Genomic DNA, 6000 nt, shown 5'->3' on the forward strand with positions numbered 1-6000 from the left:
TTGCCTAAAACAAGTAACCATGGAGTCTACAGTGACAAAATATGCAATGCCCGGAAGCATCCCACAACAACCTTGAGCATTTAGCATCAAGTAACTCCCATTTTAAAGCAATTTGAACACTGGATTAATCACTGCATCTGGAGACCATTTTAGATGACAGGATAAGTTTACAACGGAACCATTACAGGCCCGTTGAAGCATGATATCCTGGCATGTAAAAGTTCCACTTTAAGCGTTCTAACAGTTTGTACCGCTTAGAAACACTTCCATGTCCCCACTCCTGCATCGAAATCTGTAGAGCAGTTCCCAAGATTCCTTGATGAATTCCCTACACATTGATTCACATCTGCCTGCCTGTTGTTGTTCTAGGCCATACTGAAACTGAAAAGTTGTGACCGGTAATGTTATATGGCTATGAATTAACCATTCTGTGGATGGTGACTCTGCCACAGTAAAAGGTAATTAGTCCCGTTTTTTAATATGCAGTACTGTATATTTTGCTCTCCTTTGTGCCATAGTTATCTGGTTTTTAGTTAGATTGTATGCAGAGAACAAGGACATACTATTGATAAATCGCCAAGGCACATAACCGGAACACAATGATTTTAGCGTACAGCTTAATAACATAATAGAATGTAGCTGAGACTGCCGTGCTATAGTATGGACAAATCCTGTTCTAGTGTATCTATAGCAGAAGATACAATGTTGCCCAGTGAATAAATCCTGGATGTTAATGTAGTCATACCATTACCAACTACAGCTAACGCTTTTTCTTGGTTAATTCTATTTCATGTAGTCTCTCCACGGCTTCTTGTTGAGAGATCTTTCATATTTCATTATAAACAGCGTATAAGAAATGTTTCTGATGTGGCTTTCGGGGACCTAATGAAAAGTCCCTTAGATCCATGTCTTCTGATAGTACGGATAAGTGTGGTTTTACCTGGGACAGTGTTGAGGCTTTTAGCCAATCGAGGCATAACTACCCAACACTGTATGATGTCATAATCCCGGGATGTACTCTTTGTACATAGCGTTTTTCCAGCCTATGGCTGCTAAACCCTTTGGTGGTACCTCTGAATCTTGTCTGACATCTATTTGTGTCTGTAGGCCAAACTAACCATCCCTTCCAATTGGGGTCTGGTAAATTATAATGTATGCTGTCATCTATTGTATCCCCTCCAGGTGATGTAAAGTTTTGCAACCCCTCAAAGTGTGATGGTGAGGGAATCTGAGGTGTATTCAAATATTTGTGTTGCAGTGTCGTTCAGAAATATGATCTGCTGTGGAATGAGGCACGCTCAAAATAGTGCTTCTGTTCCCTGAAACTGCCATTCCTTCAAACACCAGACTGATTTTATGTCTATAGTGTTCTTCGATAAGTCGAAACCCTATTCAGACAGTTGGGAAATAAAGGATGCAGAATAAATCTGTTTGGTGTTAGTTAGCATATTTTTCTGTGCAGTTGTAGGTGCAACCTTATAATAAAATAGGGTCGAGTCAGAAGTATTAAACCCTGAAAACTAAGAAAATTTCTGTGCAAACATTCTCTAACTACTTTTTGGTGGTGTTGGGCAATGTTCCCATTGGTGGCATGTATCAAAAAATCAGATGTGTCCTCTAACATTTCAGTGCTTAAAAATGCAGCGGATTGTTCCAAATCAGACAACATATTATTTACAGTTTCATTGTCCCAATCGTCAGAAAATGTACCGGAGGTAATGTTATAATTTGGAGAAATTTTAAATACATGTGGTATTTTCAAAATCTCTGTAGGACCAAATAGATGATATGAAACTCCGTCCCAAACTATACCATCAGGAATTGGAACAGCTGTAATGTTCATGAAGTACAGGTCTCTTTGTTCACGATGAGATGACGTATGAGGTTTCAGGACCAAGTTCCCATTTGATACTGCAGAACATTCTGGGAGATAGTTTCTATTCATGAGTAAAGCAGAGGACAGTCACTAGGCCAATCCAGAATAGAAAAAACACCATTCCAGTTATTATCTAGAGTTGTAGCCATGGTCAGGTAAGTCTTTTTCAGAAAAGTGTAGAAATCATGAAGTTGTTGCTTACGGGAAACTCGAGCTGGTGTTGTTTCAGGTTCAGTGCGATCCAGAGAGAAGGAATCAAAATCAAAGTAGCCAGATGTCGTTCGATCTATTTTTTGTAGCTCCACAGGTTTTGTTGATGTAGATTTCAGTGTTAGGCCGAAGTGATATTTGTCTTTTATTTGTGCTTTGATTTTCTGTTTCAACAGGAACGAGTTCCATTTCACTATTGGTAAGCACATTACTTTGTATTGGTGACTCTTCGAATGTTAGGAGTCTTTCTGTCTGAACTTCGTGCATGGTAGGGAGAGGAGAGCATCAGCTGCCCAGAAGCCCACGAGGCCTACTATTCAGTATCGGCCTCATAGTGTGGTTTGATCACATCAATGAATGACGAATCTCTTATCTTTATTTCCGGCAAGAGGCAGAAGAAGTACTGTTCTTGTACCTTCGACAGCCAGGACAAGTACAGACTTTCTGTATGACGGCCCAAATTCTTTCTTGTCCACAATATTTTTTCTGAACAGATCCCTAACTTTTGGGATCCAGGCAGATCATGTAGTGACTGATGTGACTTCCCCAGTGGCGGAGCGTTTTACTGGCACGTTGCTTTGTAGTGCCCGGAATTCTTTGAGATCCTGTAAAACAGCCAAACGTTCATTGATGTCAAATGGTTTTTCACCCGCCACTGTGCTTTCCAAATCAAGAGCAAGTACCCACATTCTCGTCCCAAACAGAACTTCGTAAGAAGTAACACCACCTAGGGAACTTCTTGGCATATTATTAGGTGCCCTTTTTCCTCTCCACAACCGAATTTCCCTCAGAATGGTACAGAGAGGAGTGCCACAGTTAAAAACCCAAAATTCTCGTGGCTTCCTTGTAAGCCCTAGAGCTAAATGTGGGGCCGCGATCAGAATGTAATATGCCAACTGCATATGTTCCTTTAAAGACTCGCAAATCTTTCTTAACAGTTCGAGCGTCAGCCGAGTGCTGGGGCTAAACCCACAGAAATCTAGAGCGTGAATCCATTGCCACCACAATGTACTTGTAAGTCTCATCCGATTGTAGGCAGCCGCAGCCCGCCAGGGAGTTTCAGTGGGGCAGAGAGGCGGGGTGGGGGGGGGGTGGGCAGGGGGGTCTGCTAAAAACTGGAGTATGGATAATTGAAGGTAAGTAAACAATTTAATAAATAAAATGAATTTCATAGCGCACCCTGCATCGCAAAATGTGATACAGGGTGCGCTACGAAATTCATTTTATTTATTAAATCATTTACTTACCTTCAATTATCCATACTCCAGTTTTTAGCACCTTTACTCTATCCCCTACTCCTGGAATTTTTGCATACAGAATATTTTTTGCATTTAACTCGTAGGATTTCTTGAGTGGAAAGCCTTTCGTAAGGCTGTGCTGAATTTACATAAGGCAATGACAGCTACCATTATCTGTCTGTTTCTTCTCATTTTGGAATGATTGATTGCAGCTACGGCAGCAGTTCGTACTGCCCCTTTTGCGGATTCATCGGCCAATGAATTCCCTTCAACATGAACGCCATCACATTGACGACTCAGCGTGTGTATCACGTGAGCTCTCTGTAGTTCATTTTTCAGCTTAGCTACATGTTCGCCTAGCATTTTATGCTTAATTGTGCCACCTTTTTGAGTCTTTAAACCCATTTTGACCCCCAGTAGTGTAGATATTAATGTAGAACATTAGAAACGCGTGCTTTTGCCACACGGTAGGTAACAACTCAGTTGTTACAATGCCCACATTGTTACTACGCGTGGCATTACATCGCAAGTCATTTCAACAACTTGCGCGAGGTATAGGACTTAGGAATAGTAGCAATTACTATTCTTACTTTAGTTAGCGCAACAGCAGGGAAGGAGTTGAATTTTAAATCCAACACATTCCCTGTTGTTGCACGCCACCTAGCGCAAGTCGTTGAAACGTCTTGCGATGTAAAGGCACGCGTGGTAACAACGTGGTCGTTGTAACAACCACGTTGTTCTGTACCTGCGTGGTATTGCCAGCGTGTAAACGCAGTCTCCCATAGATATTGATTGTATGACCAGACCCAGTAAAAAGAATCGCACACAATCAGTGTGGGAAATTCTCGATCTGTATTTCTTAGTGCCAGTAACAGGGCTTTTAATTCTGCCAGCTGCGCTGTGCAGTCTCCTAAAGACTGTGGGCCAGATGTACCACCAAGAAAATTGTGCATCGCAAATTGCAACTCTTTTGCGAGTCGCAATTTGTGAGGCGCAATTTCCGATGTACAATAGTGTATTTCACACTGTTTGCGATTCCAAATGTGGTCGTAAATTGCGAAGCTCATTAATATTAATGAGCCGTTCGCAATTTGCGAGGCAATTGGGAGTGACAGCCCTCCATGGGATGGTGGCCTGCTGGGCTCAGCAGACCAGCATGTCTGGGACTGCTTTTTAATAAAGCAGCTTTTTTTTTAAATGGAGCTCATTTTTCTTAAAGGAAGACGGGATGCATTTAAAAAAGGAAAATGAGACTTTTCAGTTTCATTTTTTTAAGGGCAGGCAGTGGTCTCTGGGGCCACTGCCTGTTCTTAAAAAATAAATAATTTCCAACATACTCACAAAGAGGAAGGGGTTCCCTGGAGACCCCTTCCCCTTTGCGAGTGGTTTACCACCTACTTGAAGTAGGTGGTAAAGTGTGAGTATTTTGCAGCCGCAAATGCATTTGCAAAACACTAGTACATAGAATATTGACTTGCTATTAGGAAGGGATGCCCCTTCCTAATAGCGAGAGTCACAAATGCTATTTTGCGAGTCTGGGACTTGCAAAATAGCATTTGTACATGCTATTACCCTTTTTGTGGCCTCAAATGGGAGGTTCTCCTATTTGCGGATGCAAAAAAAGGGTCGTACATCTGGCCCTGTGTCTTCGTACTGCTAGGATGGAACTTGCCTTCCTGCATACGACACTTCACAATAGCACATGTGGTGCTGTTTTGTTGTTTACTACCTATGGCCGGCTGAGCAGAACCGTCAGTGTAAATAATATATTCATATTGATTTAGAGGCATTATTTAATTCGGGAGAGAATATTCTTGTTCATATTGCAGAAATGCTTGTGTCTTAAGTGTAGAGTCAAAGTTGTAATCTACATCTGTTGCAGTGAGAGAATTATCCCATTGTATTCATCTTGTATGTAAAGCTTTATCATTCAGAACGCTTGCTTTTGCAAAGGCGTCTAAGGTCGGTACTCAATTTATGACAGTTTCTAGTTTCCCCTGAGCCAGTGCTCTTTCTCTCACATTCAAGCAAGCCGGGCTGAAGACGGCTGAAATACCAGAAACCAGTCCTCGGAAGCTTGTTTCCGGTCCAGGGAAGGCATGGCTTGGCAGTTCGGGCTGGACTGTTCCCATGAGGCACAGGGTCAGACTGATTTGCTATGGTCATGTCTGAACTGGGGTGGCAGAGTGGGCTAAAGAACGGTGATGGATTAAACCCAGATGTCTTGACTGGGTGTGAGTGTTTGATTGGTTCAGATGCTCCGTCCATCACCACCCCCCTTTTGTACCGCTTTGTTCGCCATAAGTTGGCAGGGTATGCTCAGACTTGAGTCCCTTGCTCACTTTGCCACTGGATGCAAGCAAGCTGGGCTGAAGACGGCTGAAATGCCAGAAACCGGTCCTCGGAAGCTTATTTCTGGTCCAGGGAAGGCATGGCTCGGCTGTTCGGGCTGGACTGTTCTCATGAGGCACAGGGTCAGACTGATTTGCATATGGCCATGTCTGAACTGGGGTGGCAGAGTGGGCTAAAGAACAGTGATGGATTAAACCCAGATCTCTTGACTGAGTGTGAGTGTTTGATTGGTTCAGATGCTCCGTCCATCACCACCTCCCTTTTGTACCGCTTTGTTCGCCATAAGTTGGCAGGGTAAGCTCAGACGTGAGTCCCTAGCTCACT

This window comes from Lissotriton vulgaris, chromosome 4_1 (assembly GCF_964263255.1).
Source record: "Lissotriton vulgaris chromosome 4_1, aLisVul1.2, whole genome shotgun sequence".
Lineage (NCBI taxonomy): Eukaryota > Metazoa > Chordata > Amphibia > Caudata > Salamandridae > Lissotriton > Lissotriton vulgaris.